The 21,037-nt window shown below is 50.9% G+C and overlaps 1 protein-coding gene and 1 pseudogene across 1 annotated transcript in view; one reads left to right on the top strand and one right to left on the bottom strand.

Moving 5' to 3' along the window:
* Positions 1-21,037, bottom strand: part of LOC138999548 (patr class I histocompatibility antigen, A-126 alpha chain-like) — a 375,823-nt gene that overhangs the window by 278,727 nt on the left and 76,059 nt on the right. The window lies entirely within an intron of this gene.
* On the top strand, positions 18,537-20,135 carry LOC139000165 (mesoderm induction early response protein 3-like; annotated as a pseudogene).

The raw sequence follows: 21,037 nt of genomic DNA, 5'->3' as shown, positions 1-21,037 counted from the left end.
GAAAACAATGACCAGACCTGTGGAGAGAGATGACCTGAGGAGTAGAAGGAGACTTTGCATCTCTGTCATTACACACAGGAGAGCCGCTGGCTGGCAGGGGATGCCCTCCCGGGACTGGTGGGCAGAGAAAGCACTTTAATTAGTTAGTTAGCTAGGTGGGCAGTTTCTCTGTGAGTCTCTGGGCTGTGGGGTATGTTTCCCTGCTCCTGGCCCCAGGGGCAGGCAGGGGACAGGTCCAGACTCAGCCTTCTCCATGCCCTCCTTCCCTCCTTCCCTGCACAGGGAGGCATTCTGTGCCTCCATCTACCGGGCCCCTGTCCACCACCAGATGAGCCCATGACGTCACTATTCCAGCCGTGAGAGTAAAAGAGAAATTGCATGTCTTCAGATAAGGACCCAGACATGGGCAGGCTAGGTCCTTCTGTGTCTCTTTGACAGCCTTTGGGTTCAAGTCTCCTACGTCCAATATACAGGCCTGGCTACCCCAGCTTTTTGTTTCCATTTGCATGAAATCACCTTCCCGACCCTTTACTTTCCGTCTACGTGTTTTCCAAGCGGAAGGGAGTTCCTTGCAGACAGCACACGTGAGGGTCTTGTTTTCTGACCTATTCAACCACCCTGTATCTTTTGATGTATTTACTAGAGGCCCTGTGCACAAATTCGTGCATGAGTGGGGTCCCTTGGCCTGGCCTGTGGGATCAGGACAAAACCGGCTCTCCGACATCCCCTGAATCCCGGATTGCGAGAGGGCGGATTGTGGCGATGGCCAGAGGTTAGGGTGGGTGGGAACTGGGGGCAGATGGGCAAAGGGAGGGGGCGGGGGGGGGGAGATGAGACACCTGTAATAGTGTCAACAATAAAAAGAAAGTTAACATTGTTGAGTTGAGATAAAATACAAGTCACAAGAAATTTATCATCTTCATTATTTTTTAATAGATTTTTACTGATTTTAGAGAGGAAGGGAGAGGTAGAGAGAGATAGAAGCATCAATGGTGAGAGAGAATCATGGATCGGCTACCTTCTCCACCCCCCATACTGGGGATTGAACCTGCAACCTGGGCATGTGCCCTTGACCAGGAATGGAACGGTAACCTCCTGGTTCATAGGACGATGCTCAACCACTGAACTACACTGGCTGGGCTTTTTATTTATTTATTTATTTATTTAAAATATATTTTATTGATTTTTTTACAGAGAGGAAGGGAGAGGGATAGAGAGCTAGAAACATCGATGAGAGAGAAACATCGATCAGTTGCTTCCTGCATACTCTCTACTGGGGATGTGCCCACAACCAAAGTACATGCCCTTCACCGGAATCGAACCTGGGACCCTTGAGTCCACAGGCTGACGTTCTATCCACTGAGCCAAACCGGTTAGGGCGGCTTTTTTATTTTTTAAAAAATAAATTATTTTAATTACTTCTAGGGAGAGAGAAAGAGAGAGAGACAAAGAGGGGGTGGAGAAACATTGAACCTATTGAGCTTGAACCCAAAACCAGGGCATGTGCCCAAACAGGGAACCGAACCCACGAACCCCCGTGACCCCTCGGCACCCAGGCTCGCGCTGGTAACCCTGAGCCACACCCGCCAGGGCCGGTCTGCGTGTCTGGTTCCTTCAAACGCTTCAGACACGTGCTAAGCAGCTCATCCGCCAACACGCCCTATTCCACCCCAGGCGTTTCTCTCCCAGAAGCCAGGAGTGAGCGGATTATGAAAAATGGATCAACCCTGCAGGGTCTCTAACCAATCACAGAGCTGGGAGGGAACAGGAAGTGATGCCTGGAGCGGGTACATAAACAGGCGGGTGTCAGCGCCTGGCACAGAGTTCGCCAGTCCACGCTGCAGGAGCTGCGGTTGCGGGGGGCTGCGGAGGCGGTGAGTGGGGTGAGGGCGTCTGAGGCCGGGGGTTTGGAAGGGAGTGAGGACCGATGGTTGGATGGATGGATGGATGGATGGATGGATGGATGGATGGATGGTTGGATGGACAGATGGACAGATGGATGGATGGATGCATGGATGTTGGTCTCAGAGCGACCTGGGTATGTGGCCGTGCATCATTTCTGAGATCGTGTGGAAACCAGGGGTCCCCCTGGCACCCCTTCAGGCGTAGGGCTGAAGGGGTGCCAGGGTTTCTACTTTAAATGAGGGCTTTTCAGTCTAGGCCACTGTTGGCATTTTGACCGGATTCATTTTTATTTTGGGGGGTGCGATGGGGGTGCTTCTTAGGGAGCCTTGAAGTGCTTTCCCTCCCCTCCCCCCTCAGACCAGGTTGTGACTCCCATCAGTCTATTCTTGGTGCCTAGGACTGTGCTTGTCATTCACTTTGTTCTGTAGACTCCACATCGAAGGGGAATCTTGGGGTAACTTGTCTGTCTCTGACGGGCCTCTTTCACTCAGCATAACGCCTCCCGGGCTCCTTCCAGCCTCGGCAAACGGTGGGATTCCATTCCTTTTCGTGGCTGAGTAATGTTCCCCTGCGGACAGGCACCACCTCTGCTGGATCCCAGCGTCTTATTCATGGCTGGTCGGTTGCTTCCATATCCTGGCCCTGGTTTCATGTTTCTCTGTGGCTCCGTGGCTGTCCTTGTTGTTGGTGTTGATTTTCTGTTTGTTTTTTCATGGATTTCTTAACGTGAAAGGAACCCACACGTTTTAGAACTGACCAGGCAAATCCCAGATTTCCAGTGACAAGAAACCCCTCAATCCCCAGGGTCATGGCTTCATGCTGTTACATATGTGCTCCCACCTTCCAGACACAGGAAACTCTAGGAACCCCCTACACACACACACACACACACACACACACACACACACACACACCTCACCTCCTATCTCACCCTCCTGACTCTCCAGCGACCTTTTCCTGACCTTCAGGTGGGCCCCTCCCTGTGGTGGAAGGAACACTGGGCGGCCCTGTGCTCATAGTTGCAGCATTTGAGAGGGATCTGGATTCCGGAGAATCCTAGGACTTGGCTCTTGCCTTTGGAAAGTCCCTTAGGACCTGGGAACATTTCTGCTTATTATTGGTTACTCCTCACCCAGGATGCTTTTCCATTGATTTTTAGAGAGAGTGGAAGGGAGAGGCAGAGAGAGAGAGAAACATCCATGTGAGAGAGACACATTGATTAGTTGCCTCCTTCCCGCACCCCATTCCAAGCCGGGAATTGAGCCTGCAACTGAGGAACGTGCCCTTGACATAGATCCTTGAGTCCATGAGCCAAGGCTCTATCCACTGAGCCAAACCAGCTGGGGTGAACCTTTTCTCATTAAAAATCTTGCTTCCTGAATATTTCAAAGAGCTTTTTCTGGGATGAGATTATGTATATGAGACCCATTAATCCATTTATCCAAACAGATCAGTGGATGAGGGCAGGAGGTGGGGGATGGGGAAGAGAACCTGGTGGGATAGGGTTTCCTTTTGTGGTGACGAAAATGAGGTTCTGGACACAGACAGTGGGGAGGGTCCCACAGCATGTCCAAGGCACTTAGTGGCCCGAAACTGAACCCTTTAAAAAAGTTAGGCCCTGGCTGCGTAGCCCACTTGGTTAGAGCACCGGGTCAGGGCACATACAAGAATCAACCAATGGAGGCATAGATACCTGGACAGACAAATCTCTCTCTTCTTATGCTTGGATGTGGATTAAAAAAACGAAGTTCAAGTAGTGAATTGTAGGTTGTGCATTTTGCCACAATAACATAATATCTGTAGGAGTTTAATTCTCTTAGGGTTCTTTTTAAAAAAATATATCTTTATTAATTTCAGAGAGTAAGGAAGAGGGAGTGAGGGACAGAAACATCAATGATGAGAGAGAACCATTGATTGGCTTCCTCCTGCACACACCCTCCTGGGGATGGAGCCTGCAACCTGGGCATGTACCCCTGACCGGAATTGAAATTGGGACCCTACAGTCGGCAGGTGGACTCTCCATCCACTGACCAAACAAGCTAGGGCTCTCTTAGGGTTCTTTTTTGCTGTCCCTCGTCTGGAACAAAGTAGAAAATGTTGGGGGACAATCATAGCTTAATATTTAGAACATATTAAATTCCATGGAATTCCAGGTTGTAAATATTTGTTTTCTGTATTTTCCTATAGAATCATGACCAAACAGTGATTACAATTTACTAATGGAATTGCTGTATCTTATATTTTTTAAAAAATTCATAATGATGAGAGAGAGAGAGAGAGAGATTTGTTGTTGCACTTAGGATTACATTCATTAGTTCACTCTTGTCTGTGCCATGATCAGACATGGAACCTGAAAATTTGGCCTAGGGGGACAATGCACTAAACAACTGAGCTACCCGGCTAGATCCCTGTATCTTTGTCTTGAGTAGAAGCTAAAAGCTGATTTTATTATTGAAATAGATTGTGGGGCTCAGCTGTTGAGTGTCGACCCACTAACCAAAGATCACTGGATTGTTTCCTGGTCAGACACAGGCCCAGCTCTCAGGCTCCATGCCCATTGCGGTGCCTGCAGGTGTCAACTGATTGATATTTCTCTCTCTCCTCTTCATTCCTCTCTCTCTAAAATCAATAAAATGAAATAATCTTTTAAAGGAAGAATACTATAGGTTAACTTCCAGGGTATTCAATATGGGTGCAGTGAGGGGTGTTTAGTATTGGGTGGATCAGCAGGTGAATCCCATCTCTTTCTCTCCTCTCTTCCCCCCAGAACTGTGAACCTGTTACTGAGTCCATACCTCCAGTCGCTCTCCATCAGGAGCTGACTTCAGGCTGGGTTTGCTGTAGTCCCATTAGAGACATTCCCAGGGAATATGGCTACAGACCAGGCATTTTCCGATGGTCATGGGCACCCCCAGGGCAGCCTGGGCTGGGACCTGACACCAGGCGGACCGCCCCAGGGAAACCTCACTGAAGAACAGCACCAGGACTCTGAGAAGTGGCACTTGCTCTTCAGAGCCTTCCAACACCCAAAGGACTCGGACCCACTCCAGAGCATGAACACAATGTCTGCACTCCTCCATCGCTGGCTGAGGCCGGATGTGCTCACCAAGAAGCAGATCTTGGATAAGCTTCTGCTAGAGAAGTTCATGACCTGCATGCCCCTGGAGCTGCAGGTCTTGGTGAGGGAGAGGCGGGTGCAGAGCTTCGAGGAACTGAAGGTCTTGCTGAGAAATAAGAAGAAGGAACCCAGGAAATGGGTGAGTGGAACCCTCATGATGGGCAGAGGGGAGGGAGGCTGGTAAATGTACACAGCGGCATTCTTTAATTTTCTGTGTTTTATTTTTTAAATATATTTGTGTTGATTTCAGAGAGGGAGGGAGGGAGAGAGAGAGAGAGAGAGAGAGAGAGAAACATCAATGATGAGAGAAAATCATTGTTTGGCCCCTCCTGTATGCCTCTGCAGTAAGAATCAAGCCCGCAACCCAGTGTTATGTCCTGACCTGGAATCAAGTCGTGACCTCCAGGTTCATAGGTAGATACTTAGGCACTGAGCCAATGGCGGGCAGGCCGCATTAACATTCCTGAGATGGACATCTTCTGATATTTGATCTCCCGTCCTGAGGCTCACTATCCCAATGACCTCAGAATAACCTCAGGGGGTAGACTTGTCGGTTCTGCCTCACAGGTGGGGAAACTGAGGCGCAGACCAGGTGCAGGGACGGTGCTTTTCTCTCAGGGAGCCTCTGCCAACGTTGGGAGGCATGTTTGGTTGCCACCATTTGGGAGGTTGCTATTTGATTGATTGATTAAAACAATAACTTTTTTATAGAGAATGAGGAAGGGGGAGAGAGGGAAACATCCATGTGTTGTTCCACTGAAAGTGTGAGTGTTGAGTAGGACACATGCAAGGAGTAGGATACATCCTGGGTCTTATCTTGTTTAATTTTCTCCCCACAGAAGGTTGTCACCTTCCAAGGGCAGAAGTATCTTGAGGAGAATTTTGATGTCCAGATGCCTGACGAGGAAGTTGCTGACACAGACCACGTGTTGGACTTGTCCATGAAGTCCCAATCCCCCATCAGTCAGACGGGGGTACATCCTGAGAACAGCCAGGAGGTCAATGGAGAGCCAGGGAACCAGCCAGGAACCAGTGACGTGGTGTGGGGACAGGTGAGTGTGTGATGCCCTGATCTGTGGGGACAGGTGGGAGCTGGTACTAGTGGATGTGGTGATCATAGCTGCTACAGCTGTGGGTTTGATTCCCAGTCAAGGGCACATACTAGGGCTGCAGGTTCCATTCCCTGCCCAGTTGGGGTGATTGTAGGAGTCAACCAATCAATATGTGTCTCCCATTGATGTCTCTGTCTCTCCTTCTACCTCTCTCTGTCTTTTTCTCTCACTCTGTCTTTCTCTTGCTCTACTCTCTCTCCACCCCCCTTCTTGCTCTCTAAAAACCAATGGGAAAAATATCCTGGGGTGAGGATTAACAACAACAAGAACAAAAAGTGTAAGGAATGTCATGTATGAGCTTGAAGTAAAGGTGTGATGGGTCCACATAGGGACAGACTTGGGAGTTGGGGGTGATGGGCTTGGCCCCAAGGAAGTCTAGGCAGAGCCACAAAACTGTGGTGTTAGGTAAGCTGGGGTCTAAGGTCAGGGAGATGGACAGGACGGGGGAAGGAGGGATGGAGCTTGCCACCGCTGGTTTCAAACACGTTTAACCCCCCTTGGTTACCCATGTCAGGGGCAGAAAGTCTTCTTGCTGGAGGCGATTCCCAAGAAAAGTGACCTGGAAGCTGTGAGGCCCATGGAGAATTTGGTGAAGTTGGAGAAGGATGTGATGGAAGACAGGGAAGAGGCAGCAGTACTCACATCTCCAGAGCCTTCACTTCCCAGCAGTCCTGGTGAGTATGGAAACTGGGCTTGTAGAGCAATGATTATTGTGTCATCAATCAGCGAGCTAGAGACAAGACGCCTTAATGAACCCATTGGTTAGGAGTCTTTATGACATGCAGGCTCAGAGGAAACTATCTCTGTCAAATTCTGAGAAAACAAAGGAAAGAGTATTCCTTTTTTTAATATCCTTCTAAGTCCTTCTGTAAGTTATTTTTCCAGACAGCTTGTAGTCTTGAGTACGAGTCATATCTAACAAACACGTGACATGGGAATATTATCAGTATCAGCTTCTCAGCCCCTTAGGTTTGATAGCTAGCTTGCCAGGTCAGACAGTTACGTTTATCTTTTCTATTATTTAAGCTAAAAAAACAATGTTAATTAACATAATAACATACCTTCTGAAAATGACAGAGTTGACTTACAGAACAAGGGACTCTCTGAAAATAGCAGAGCATTTCAAACAGCAGCTTCACAAAGTAGAGATTACTATGCTTCATTATTGATGCCCCCTCTGCTGGGTCCCCACCTGGGCATCCAGCGTGGTCATCTATTGGGGACGGTTGGCTCTCAATGCCAAGCCTTCTCTATCACACTCGTGGGTGCCCTAAGGTCTAAATTCTCGGGTTTGTTGGTTGATGGGAATGTTTTACAACCTACATCGGCTTTGGTTCAAAGGCCTTTGTTAGTGTTAAAAGTGCTCTTTTAATAAAAAAAATATGCTTATATTTATTTTTAGAGAGAGTGGAGGGGAGATAGAGAGAGATAGAAACATGGATGATAGGGAAAATCATCGATTGGCTGCCTTCTGCCTGGCATCCACCGGGGGTCGAGCCCCACAACCCGGGCATGTGCCCTGACAGGGAGTGGAGGTGGCAACTTCTTGGTTCCTGGGTGGATGCTCAGTCCCTGAGCTGAGTTGAAAGTGCTCTTTGATTAATATTGTGTGTTGAATGCTTTCTTTCAGGAGACTCGGTGAAGACAGAGGGGGAGCAGAACCCTCCGGAAGGAATTGGCCTGGAGAGTGTGGATGCCGGTGACGTACCTCCCACCCACGTTCAGGAGACACAGGCTTTGAGTCAGCGTCCAAAGAGAAGAGGTTCTGGGAATCCAGGAGGTGCCCCCAAGGGAAAAAGGGGCAACACTCCCACCCCCCAAGAGGAGCCTCAAGAAGGAGCCGTGTCGTTGGACAGAGGAGAAGTCACCAGACAGCACAGGTGCAATTCAGTGGGTGCGTCAAGCATCATGGAGCCCACTGGTCACGCTGTTGGCAAAGAACCCAGGAGAAAGGTACCCTACGAGTGCCAAGACTGCAGCAAAAGGTTCAGCTACAAATCGCAGTTAGACCTTCACCGGAGGACACACACAGGAGAGAGACCCTTCCAGTGCCTTGTGTGTCCCAAGCGCTTCATTCAGTCCTCGGACCTCCGGGTCCACCAGATGATCCACACGGGCGAGAAGCCATTCTGCTGTACAGTCTGCCATAAGAGGTTCACCCACAACTGCACGCTGCGTAGCCATCAGCGGGTCCACACCCAGGACAATCCATACGAGTGCGATGTCTGCCACAAAAGTTTCCTCCACCGCGGGAACCTCCACGTCCACATGCGCACCCACACGGGCCTGAGACCCTACCTGTGTCCCCATTGCCACCTGGCTTTCCGCTACCTGTCGACGTTTAAACGTCACCAAAGGACACATGTCAAGGAGGTGCCCCAGGGCCCTTCTGACCAAGAAGGACATTAACGGGTCTCTCCCCTGTGTGTGTCCCTCTGGTGAAGGTGTAACAGATTGGTAACTGAAACTTTTGATGCAAAAATGGTCGATGAGCACTTAGACAGACGGGGTTCTATGAGTTAGAATTGGGGTCCTTGAGTAATTATTCATGTTTCCTATTGGCCCCATACTCTGTCAGTCTTGCTGTTTGTTTCAATAAATATTTCATGATTCAATGATTATCTCTTGTTTGTCCTCTGTTGTCCTTTATTTTTATGTAGAATAGGGAGGTCCCAGGAGAGTGGCCAGATTCCCTACAGAATACCCAGTGCAATGTGGATGTCAGATACATCACATTTTTTATTTTCTATATATATTTGTATTGATTTCTAAGGGGAAGGCAGAGGGAAGGGAGGGATGGACACATCAATGATGAGAGAATCATGGATCGGCTGCCTCCTGCACGCCCCCTTACTGGGGATGCAGCCTGAAGCCCGCACATGTGCCCTTGAATGGAATTTAACTTGGGACCCTTCAGTCTGCAGGCCTGCACTCTATCTACTGAGCCAAACCAGCCAAGGCCACAGCATTTTTTAGATATGTGTCTTCTAAATTATTCCTTTATCTGACATTTGCATTTCACTGAGCATCGTGGTTGGAGAGGGAGAGAGAGAGAGAGAGAGAGAGAGAGAGAGAGAGAGAGAGATTGGTTGCTCCCTGTAGGCACCTGTTCCAAGGATTGAATCTATCTTTTGCTGCACAAGATGATGCTCAACTAAGGGAGACTCTCCCGCACCCGGGCCTGGTGGCCACACCCACAGATAAGGGTTTGCCTGTTCTGGGTGTGGCTCCCCAGGGGATTCTCCTGTATGACTGACTCTGTTGGTCAGAGCTCTCTGGTTGCCCAGTGTGGTAACTGTGCTGATTGCTCTGTGGTGACTCCAGGTCTGCAAAGTTTTTGGAAAAAAGGGGGGCCATTTCAGTGTCTGGGACACCCCCCTGGATGCCCAGCCCACACGAGATGGACCCTGCTGTGTGTCCCAGATGTCTGCTCATCACCACCCTGGTACCCACACCCGGACATTGTCCTGTGGGGAGAGTTAGGACTCAGGAGGAGGGTGAGTGGGTCCCTTGTGTCAAACAATTCAGCCACTCCTGCCTCTTCAGCTATGGCCCCCGACCGCAGGCATCCACACAGCTGGGCCACTTGTTGGCAATGAAACCTACTGAAGCAGCCCTATTAGGTCGCTCAGTGGTTAGACCCTCAAACTGAAGCATCCCTGGTTTTGGTCCCAGTCAAGGGCACGTACCTTGAAGACTGTACACAAAGACCACAAGGGGGTGCACCAAAAGTGTCCTCCTCAGGTAATTCGGGAGGCTTAACCACAGGGCCCTAGAGGACACTTAGCACAGAAAAACACTTTATCAACACAGGGAAGCATAAAAAATGCGTAGACAAAGAAACGGGACACAAATGACAGAAATGGAGGAAAGCAAACTACTGGATATAGAGTTCAAAACCACACTTTTTAGGTTTTTTAAGAATTTTCTAGAAACTGCCGATAAACTTAATGAGACCTACAAGAAATATAATGAGACCCTCGAGGTTGTGATAAAGGACCAACTAGAAATTAAGCATACACTGACTGAAATGAAGAATATTATACAGACTCCCAACAGCAGACTAGATGATCGCAAGAATCAAGTCAACGATGTGAAATATAAAGAAGCAAAAAACACCCAACCGGAAAAGCAAAATGAAAAAAGAATCCAAAAATACGGAAGATAGTGTAAGGAGCCTCTGGGACAGCTTCAAGCGTACCAACATCCGAATTATAGGGGTGCCAGAAGAAGAGAGAGAGCAAGATATTGAAAACCTATTTGAAGAAATAATGACAGAAAACTTCCCCTACCTGGTGAAAGAAATAGACTTCCAAGTCCAGGAAGTGCAGAGAACCCCAAACAAAAGGAATCCAAAGAGGACCACACCAAGACACATCATAATTAAAATGCCAAGAGCAAAAGACAAAGAGAGAATCTTACAAGCAGCAAGAGAAAGAGACTTAATTACCTACAAGGGAGTACCCATACGACTGTCAGCTGATTTCTCAACAGAAACTTTGCAGGCCAGAAGGGAGTGGCAAGAAATATTCAAAGTGATGTATAGCAAGAACCTACAACCAGCCGAAACCGGTTTGGCTCAGTGGATAGAGCGTCGGCCTGTGGACTGAAGGGTCCCAGGTTCGATTCCGGTCAAGGGCATGTACCTGGGTTGCGGGCATATCCCCAGTGGGGGATGTGCAGGAGGCAGCTGATCGGTGTTTCTCTCTCATCGATGTTTCTAACTCTCTGTCTCTCTCCCTTCCTCTCTGTAAAAAAATCAATAAAATATATTTAAAAAAAAAAAAAAAAAAGAACCTACAACCAAGATTACTTTATCCAGCAAAGCTATCATTCAGAATTGAAGGTCAGATAAAGAGCTTCACAGATAAGGAAAAGCTAAAGGAGTTCATCACCACCAAACCAGTATTATATGAAATGCTGAAAGGTATCCTTTAAGAAGAGAAAGAAGAAGAAAAATGTAAAGATACAAATTATGAACAACAGACCAAGGGGAGACCAAGATGGCGGCATAGGTAAACACCTGAGATTGCTACCGCAAACAACCACTTCAAAAATACAACTAAAAGACGGAACGGACATCATCCAGAACCACAGAAAGGCTGGCCGAGGACAGACTCTTCAACTAGAAGGAAAGACAACAGCATACCGAAGCTCAGAAGAGGCGCAGTGTGGAAAATACAAAGGTGCGGAGGTGCGTGCGAAGAGTGGGCTGGTGGCTGAGTGCGAGGTTGTCGTTTTCAATCAGGAGGGAGTCTCAGACTCTGAGCTCCAGATCCGGGCGAGTCTCTGGGGACTCAGACTCAAACGGGAGAAGTGGGATTGTCTGGCATCAGTTGAAACGTGAGGGCAGCCTTCTCTCCGAGATTTGCAGCTGTGGCTGGGGTTCTGAGAAGCAGAGCCTCTGGGAACGGGACTGAGAGCAGCCATAACTGCTCCCTCTGCCCACCCTGTTGAGCCCGCCCCGCCCAAGCCCCGCGCAGAGCCATTTGCCGCATCGCCTCAGGCAAAGGCTAGATTAGCACCTCCCCAGAGGACAGAAATTTTCCACACAGCTGATTCTCACAGCCAGTCGGCCTGGTGGTCAAATCCCTCTAGTATTAACTACAACAATCAAGGCTTAACTAGAACAAGACTGCGCACAAAGACCACAAGGGGTGCACCAAGAAAGCATAAAAGATGCGGAGACAAAAAAACATGACAGAAATGGAGGATATGGAGCTAAAAAATGCAATTTTGAGGGCTAGCAATAATGTGCTAGAAGCAGCCAATAAACTTGATGAGAGACTCACGAAAACTAATGAGACCCTCGCTGCTATGATAAAGAACCAACTAGAAATTAAGCATACACGGACTGAAATAAAGAATATTATACAGACACCCAATAGCAGACCAGAGGAGCGCAAGAATCAAGTCAAAGATTTGAAATTCGAAGAAGCAAAAAACACCCAACCGGAAAAGCAAAAGGAAAAAAGAATCCGAAAATACGAAGATAGTGTAAGGAGCCTCTGGGACAGCTTCAAGCGTACAAATATCAGAATAATAGGGGTGCCAGAAGATGAGAGACAGCAAGATACTGAAAACCTATTTGAAGAAATAATGGCAGAAAACTTCCCCCACCTGGTGAAAGAAATGGACTTACAGGTCCAAGAAGCGCAGAGAACCCCAAACAAAAGGAATCCAAAGAGGACCACACCAAGACACATCATCATTAAAATGTCAAGAGCAAAAGACAAAGAGAGAATCTTAAAAGCAGCAAGAGAAAGAGACTCAATTACCTACAAGGGAATACCCATATGACTGTCAGCTGATTTCTCAACAGAAACTTTGCAGGCCAGAAGGGAATGGCAAGAAATATTCAAAGTGCTGAATACCAAGAACCTACAACCAAGAGTACTTTATCCAGCAAAGCTATCATTCAGAATTGAAGGTCAGATAAAGAGCTTCACAGATAAGGAAAAGCTAAAGGAGTTCATCACCACTAAACCAGTATTATACGAATTGCTGAAAGGTATCCTTTAAGAAGAGGAAGAAGAAAAAGGTAAAGATACAAATTGTGAACAACAAACATGCATCTATCAACAAGTGAATCTAAGAATCAAGTGAATAAATAATCTGATGTACAGAATGAACTGGTGATTATAATGAATCAGGGACATAGAAAGGGAATGGACTGACTATTCTTGGGGGGGAAAGGGGAATGGGAGATGCGGGAAGAGACTGGACAAAAATCGTGCACCTGTGGATGAGGACAGTGGGTGGGGAGTGAGGGCGGAGGGTGGGGCGGGAACTGGGAGGAGGGGAGTTATGGGGGGGAAAAAAAGAGGAACAAATGTAATAATCTGAACAATAAAGATTTAATAAAAAATAAAAAAAACAAAAAACAAAAAAAAACAAATTATGAACAACAAATACACATCTATCAACAAGTGAATCTGAAAATCAAGTGAATAATCTGATGAACAGAATGAACTGGTGATTATAATAGAATCAGGGGCATAGAAAGAGAGTGGACTGACTATTCTTGGAGGGGGGGAAGGGGTGTGGGAGGTGCGGGAAGAGACTGGACAAAAATCGTGCACCTATGGATGAGGACAGTGGGTGGGGAGTGAGGGCGGAGGGTGGGGCGGGAACTGGGAGGAGGGGAGTTATGGGGGGGAAAAAAAGAGGAACAAATGTAATAATCTGAACAATAATGATTTAATAAAAAAATCAATAAAATATATTTAAAATAAATAAATAAGCCCAGCCTGGTCTGCAGGCTATGGAGACCCGTCGCAGACCAGTAGGATTCCGCTTGGCGGGAGCTCGCTGCCATCTCTCCTCCTCACTCACGCCATAGGGTCAGCGTCACCCGTGAGAGCCATCGGAAGCCGTGAGTTCCGAGCCATCGGAAGCGGCTGGACCTGGAGGGTGAGGGGGGTCCAGGAAGACACGGCTTCGGGGTGTGTTTGGAAGGTGGGACTGAGATGGATTCAGGGACCAAGCAAAGGCGGCCCAGGCTGCTCCCATCACTCACCCGGCAGGTGGGGTGGGGCCTGGCGGTGCCCCTGTTCCAGGCCAAGGGCCGGATACACGGGAGGGGGTGCAGAGGCGGAGGAACTACAGAGCCCCTGGCCAGACCCCAAGGAGGTGGAACAGAAGGACCACCCCCCCACCCCCAGCCAGGCCCGCACAGACCTCTGGGAGCACAGCCTGGCTCCTGGTCCCAGCCCAGTCTCCAGAACCACAGCCCCGGCGGGCCTGGTGCAGAGCCGGCCCTTTCCCCGCCTCTGAGAGGGACATGGGGTGACCTGATCCTGGGGCCCCAGTGGGTGTGCGCATCTCCCGTGGGTGGAAATGGGAGAGCCCTCACCTCCATCACCTCTCACCGGGTCCCCTCTCCAGACTCAAGGGCAGGAACGGCTGCCCCAGGAGCTGGCTGGGTTCCCAAAAACCGCTCTTCCAATCCCCCGGGAGGGTGGCGCCCCCACAGAACCCGGGACCGGGCTGGCACCTCATCAGTGACTTTATTTCTGGGCAGATGCTGGTGAATTGTTTCCACGCGCTTCTCAGAGCCGACATCTCCGTCCCCCTCCTGCCTTCCCTGGGTCACAGACCACGGAGCCCGCTGCCAGGCCCCTGCCCTACCTTTGGCTGCCCCTCCGCCCAAGGGGCCAACCTGCGCTCCTCTCCTGGGCCCCTGGCTCGCCTCGCTGCCCCCCACCACCCATAGGGTGGGTGTGCGAGGGAGGGTGGAGGAGGGTGGGGCAGGGGACCATGCGGAGGCCCCTTCCAGGGGTGGGGCGGGCGGGTGTCAGGAGGAGTGGGCGGAGGGGAGATCTGGGTGCCTCGACTTCTCACTGCCCTTTGCGAACTGGGACAAAATTCAGAAGAAAAGCTCACGCTACTTTGAACTCAGGAAAAAGGTCAAGTCCATTCGGAACGGAAGCTCCCTCAGCTGCAACCGTGGGCAGCTCCGCCCGCGCACCCCCCGCCCCCACCTCCCGGGAAAGCGGGGTTTGGGGCAGAAACAGCTGGGAAGGACCCCAGGACGTCAGGGTACAGGTCGGCTTAGACCAGGGAGGAGCGGGGCGGGGCAGGAGGAGGCGGCGGGCGGCACCAAGGCGGGCGGCTACCCCAGCGTCCACGGCGGGAAGGGCCCCCCCCCCCGCCCTCGGGGCCCAGCGCCCAGGCTGCGCCCGCCGCCACCGCGCGGCCGTGGATGCGCTGGTGGCGCACCAGGTGCTCGCGCCAGTAGAAGATCTTGCCGCACTCGGGGCAGGACACGGTGCCCGCGGCGGCGGCCAGGAGGGCGGGCAGGTCGGGCGCAGGCAGGACCGGCGGGGCCAGCGGGGGGCTGCCCGGCTCCTGCTTGTAGGGGCGCGTGGCCTGGGCGTCCCCGGCGGCCCGCTCCTCAGCCCCCCGGGACCGGGTCTCCTGCGGGGCAAAGGCGCAGTCAGGCAGCGGGCAGGCCGGCCGGGCCGGGCCGGGGGAATGGCCTTGTCGGGGGCAGGAAGGGCAGCGCTGGGGAAGGGGGTTCTCATTCATTCATCCCTGCTGCTCCCATAGCGGCGCCTGCTGCAAAGTCAGTGCCGGCTACACAGGCGTGCAAAAGGGTGTGTGGGAGTGTGGGGGGCAGAGAGGGACGGGGAGTGGTACAGGTCACAGAAGAGACGTGGAAGGGCAAACCCATGGTGGACGACATGTCAGCAGGTAGATGGAAGAATGGAGGAGAAAATGGGTGGATAAATGAATAAATGCGAGGGGATGGATGGATGGATGTTAGATGAATGGATCGGTGGATGGAGGGATGATTGGTGGGTAAGTGGGAGGATGGAGGATGGGTAGGTAGCTGGGTGGATGGATTGAGGATAGGTAGATGGACAGTAGACAGAAGGGTGGCTGGATAGGTGGATGGATGGATGGGTGGACTGATGGTAGGTAGATGGGAGGGTAGACAGATGGGTGGCTGGTTAGGTGAGTGGATGGGTGGATGATGGAAGGGTAGGTGGGTGGATGGATGGATGGACTGATGGTAGGTAGACGGAGGGTAGACAGATGGGGGGATGGATAGGTGGGTGGATGAAGGAATGATGGATGGGTAGGTGGGTGGATGGGTAGGTCCCTGTCCTGTGACCCTCCCCGGGTCCTCCCTGCTCGGGCCTCCATCCTGCTGTCTCCACATTCGACCTTGATATGACCCTCAAGCTGCTGTTAGGACCACAGCCCTCTCCCGGCACCAGGATAGCGTTCTGCTGTGCTGGCTGTTCCAGGTCTCTGCCTCCATCGCCCCTTCTCCCACAGGTTCACCCGACTTCCCTTCCTCACCGTCCCGCGTGTGGCCTGGACGGGGCCGGCTCCAGTCCCAGCATCGTGTGTCAGTCCTGGGCTCGGGACGGGGTGCTGCCCAGCTGGCCACAGTGCCATGTCAGGAAGAACTTGACTCAGTCGGAGCCAATGACACATGACACGGGGACTCGTGCAACCAGCTGAGGGTGTGGGTCCCAAGGCCCGGGTCAGAGTGCCTGGTGCGACCCCCGCCTTTGCCAGCACCCGATCTCAGTGAGTTACCCGTGTCTGCACACATGTTGGCAGCTACAGAATGTGGGCACTGCCACGCATCTCTGGGGTGTGGTGGGATTTCAGCTCTCGGGCCAGAACCACCCCTGGGCATTTCACCGGTGGGCACTCTTGTCTGTCCAGCCTACCCCCCTCCACTTTGCCCTCCAGGGCAGGGCCCAGCGAAAGGGTCTGGGGCCTACAACAAGGAGGCCAGGGACACCCACTGAGAAATGAGTGAGGGGCAGGAGGGGGACCCTGCGCTGGGTTGGGGAGAAAGCTGTGGTGCGGGAAGGGTCGGCTACTCACCTAGAGCCATCATCCACCCTCTTCCTTTGGGAGGCCAACCCCGGAACCTTCCATCACATCCCGAGGGGCCTGCATCGCTGGTCCCTGAAATGAGACACCACGTTCTGAGTTGAGACGCCTGAGCGATGGCCTTGATTTTTCCCCCCCTCTGTCCCCGCTCCACCTTCCACCATTCACGGAATCCCGTCACCAGCTCTGATCCAAGCCGGCTGCTGTGCCAGGTGGTGCTCGCTTGGCCACTCCACGTGAGGCCCATGAGTGCGCCCCATCATGCCCTCCAGCCCCAGTCTTCAGGGGACAACAGCGTCAGTTGACATCTTACCTGTGGCCTCCTGAGACGTGGTTCCAGACATGTTGCAAGACCCCAACCCACAGAGAATGCGTGAGATGCTACATGTTTATTTTTAAACCACTACGTTTGGGGCAAGCTGTTATGCAGCAACAGCTGACTGATACACCTTCTTTGAATAGTGCAAGCTAGCTATTACTGCTGCTTTTTTTTTTTTAGTGGAAGAGAGAGGGAGAGACATAAACATCAGTGATGAGAGAGAACCACTGATCGGGCTGCCTCCTGCACAGACCCTGACCATAACCCTGGCTGGGGAGAAGCCTGCAACCAAGGTCTGTGCCCTTGACTGGAATTGAACCCGGGGCCTTTCAGTCCACAGGCTGATGCTCACTCCACTGAGCCAAACTGGCGAGGGCGCAATATTTTTTCTGATATACCTCCTCAGGCAAGGGAATCAAACGAAAAAAGAAACAAATGGGACTACATCAAACTGAAAGTTTTTTGCACAGCAAAAGAAACCATCAACAAAATGAAAAGACAGCCCAGCCAGCTGTGGCTGAGCGTTGACCTATGAACCAGGAGGTTCCCAGTCAGGGTGTATGCCCAGGTGGGGATCAATACCCAGTAGAGGACATGCAGGAGGCAGCCAATCAATGATTCTCTCTCATCATTGATGTTTTTCTCTCTCTCCTCCCTTCCTCTCTGAATTCAATAAAAATCTATTTTTAAGAAAAAAAATAAATTACTTTCTTTTTTAATTACTTCTAGGGACAGAAAGAGAGGGGGCAGGGGCGGGGGAGAAACATTGAACCTATTGAGCTTGAACCCGAAACCAGGGCATGTGCCCAAACAGGGAACCGAACCTGCGACCCTCCGTGACCCCTCCGCATCCAGGCCCGCGCTGGTAACCCTGAGCCACACCCGCCCGGCCGGGTCTGTGTGTCTGGGTCCTTCAAACCCTTCAGACACGTGCTAAGCAGCTCATCCGCCAACAAGCCCCATGCGGCCCCAGGCGTTTCTCTCCCAGAAACCACGTGTGAGCGGATTATGAAAAATGGATCAACCCTGCAGGGTCTCTAACCAATCACAGGGTGGGGCGGGGAACAGGAAGTGATGCCCTCAGCGGGTATATAAACAGGCGGGTGTCAGCGCCTGGCACAGAGTTCACCAGTCTGCGCTGCAGGAGCTTCGGGTGCGGGGGCTGCGGAGGCAGTGAGTGGGGCGAGGGTCTCAGAGGCAGTGAGTGGGGCGAGGGCGGCCGAGACCCGGGGTTTGGAAGGGAGTGAGGACCGATGCATGGATGGATGGATGGATGGATGGATGGATGGATAGGTGGGTGGGCGGATGGATGGTTGGACGGACGGATGGATGCATAGAGATTGGTCTCTAAACACCCGGGTGTGTGCGCTGTGCCTCATTTCTGAGATTCTGTGGAAATCAGGGATCCCCCTGCCCCCCCTTCCCGCGCAGGGCGAGGTTTCTATTTTAAACGAGCGCTTCTTAGTCTAGGCTACTTTTCACATTTTGACCGGATTCTATTTTATTTTGGGGGGTGCGATGGGGGTGCATCTTAGGGAGCCTTGCATTGCCTCCCTCCCCCTCCCTCAGACCCGGTTGTGACGACCATCAGTCCGTTCCCCGTGCCTAGGAGTGTGTTTGTCATTCACTTTGTTCTGTAGACTCCACATCAAAGGGGAATCTTGGGGTAACTTGTCTGTCAGAGAGAGAGAGAGAGAGAGAGAGAGAGAGAGAGAGAGAGAGAGATGACGAAAGAACTCTTGAAGAAGAGGAGATGATGGACGAGGATAAAAACTTGAGCTCTGAAATTAAAGACTTAGAAATGGAAGGAAGCATGCCCATGGAAGACCTGCTGGCCTTCTACGGCTCTGAGCCCGTGCTGCCCGCCACGGTGGAGCCCAGTGCCCACAGCTCCCCAAGTGAACTTGCCGACCAGCTGCCAGACATGACACTGGACAAGGAGGAAATAGCAAAAGACCTGCTGTCAGGTTACGAGGAGGAGTCGCCGCCTTCCGCAGACGACCTGATGCTGTCTCTGGCTTTCCACGAGGCTTCCGACTTCTTCCCGAAGCCTTTGCACTCAAATGCTACTTGTGAAGGAGATAAAGAATCAGAGATTGAAGATGTTGAATCAGACAGTGGTAACTCACCTGAAGATTTGAGGAAGGAATTAAGGATCGGTTTACAATATCAGGCCGAGATCCCCCCTTATCTTGGAGAGTATGATGACAATGATGAGAAAGCATCTGAAGATGGAGACCAGCTCCTTTGGCGTCCTGGTGTGGTTGCGGAGAGCAAAGTGAAGGAGTACCTTGTCCAGGCCGCATTCAGAACTGGAAATGAAAAAATGGTGGACAGGGTTTCGGCCGGAGCACTCACCAGGGACAATGAGCAGGCATTATATGAGCTGCTCAGGTGCGACCATAACATCAAGGAGGCGCTCGAGAGGCATTGCTGCAGCGGAAAGGCATCTCAGGAGGGAATGACTGTGTGGACAGAAGAAGAAATCCAGAGCTTTGAACATGCACTCATGATCTTTGGAAAAGACTTTTATCGTATACAGAGGAACTGGATGAAGACCAGAACCGTGGCAGAGTGCGTGGCCTTCTACTACATGAGGAAGATGTGGAAGAAGTCTGAGCGCTAGGACTGCTTCGACTACTTTGCGCAGCAGACATGGTTCGGGAAGAATCGCTACCACCAACACCCCGGAGTGACAAACTACATGGACCACCTGGTGGATGAGACAGAAGCTCTGGGAGGGGACAGTCAGTTTTCCCTGCTTAACCGCCACCCGCCCTGAACCTGTTCCTGGTCCCCAGCTGAACATAGTCAACTCTTTCACTGCAGGGGACTTGTCAGCCTTGACCAGCAGTGCAGCAGTCCCCGCTCCCTGCCCCCCCCCCCCCCCCCCCCCCCGCACCCGGCCCGGGGCTGTGAGCTGCCTGGAGGAGGGCTTTCCTCCACTGGGCAGCATACCTCAAGACCCAGTGACTCCCGTTCCTGTGGTGACAGAGGAGCTGCTCGCCCGGCTCAGCAATGGAGAGAGCGACTGCTTTAACCTGTTTGAGACTGGGTTTTACCCCTCGGAGCTGAACCCCATGACCCTATGCAGTGAAGAGTCCGAAAAGGGCAGCAAAGAGATTGAAAATGGGTCTTGCTGTTCCTGAACCCTTTATGGGTGCAGTTTCTGGGTGTGGACTTTGAAAGCTACACACACCACATCGCCAGTGCCAAAATGGCCGTGTCTGTGGCTGACTTTGGCAGCCTGTCTGCCAGCGAGGCCAATGGCTTCATCAGTGCCCTTGCCCTGCACCAGCACGCCGCCCTCCACTCTGAGTGACCGGCGGCGGCCTGCAGCCCAGTGAGCGCGAGGACACGTTGGGCTGGCTTAGTCTTTCACTGGAAGCTTGAACGTTTTCACTATGACGTCAGTGATGTCAGCATGTATAGAACTCTATCTTGATTTATCAAGAGTATTTTCATTTCTCAGTCCATAAATGTGGAAAACCATGAGCAGCAGAGCTGGGAACGAAGATTGGACTCCATGCAGCATAAGCTCTGCTCTCTCCCTCACCTCCCAGGCCTCTCCACTCCCCTCCTTTCCAGTCTCTTCCGCTCCCACATTTAAAACCTGTAGACAGGCCACCAGCTCAAAACCAGCAAATGTTCAGGACCGAAGGGAGTGGCTTCTCGTGTAAGTTCCTTTTGCCCTAACGGATGCAGTGGAATAAGTGTTTACAGATGCCGACCCTGATCCCTGCTAAATGTAGCAATTTTTGGTTTTCATAATTAAGCAAAAGCAGGGGTAGGTTTCTTAAAAAGGAGATTGTTTGCCCAGTTTCAAAGCACATTGTCTACAAATGGAGATTGAAATAATTTATAAGAATATTGACATTACTATGTTTTTAAAAAAGTTAATTTTTCACTAAAAGGAGGAAGCTATTAGTTTTCTTATTAAATATGGTAGATATTAAAATTCCTCTTAGAAAACCACTGATCCAATGGTCCCAGTTTGAGCTAAGCACCCTGTTAGTGAAATGAATTAGTGACAATCAGAACAATCTTAGTAACAGATATTCAAGAGTAAGTTGCTATTGTTGCATTGATTTTAATATTTGTAAATAAACACTGATTTTTTGAGCATTATTTTGTATTTGTTGTACTTTAATACCTATACAGTTCCAGAAATAAACATGTTGAAATCTTAAAAAAAATAAAAAGAAGATCTTGGATAAGCTTCTG

The sequence above is a fragment of the Myotis yumanensis genome, unplaced genomic scaffold, assembly GCF_028538775.1.
Source record: "Myotis yumanensis isolate MYYU_CA2020_CCGP unplaced genomic scaffold, mMyoYum1.0.hap1 SCAF_23, whole genome shotgun sequence".
Classification (NCBI taxonomy): Eukaryota; Metazoa; Chordata; class Mammalia; order Chiroptera; family Vespertilionidae; genus Myotis; species Myotis yumanensis.
Note: the sequence above shows the minus strand (reverse complement) of the source record. Positions and strands in the feature narration are given on the sequence as shown.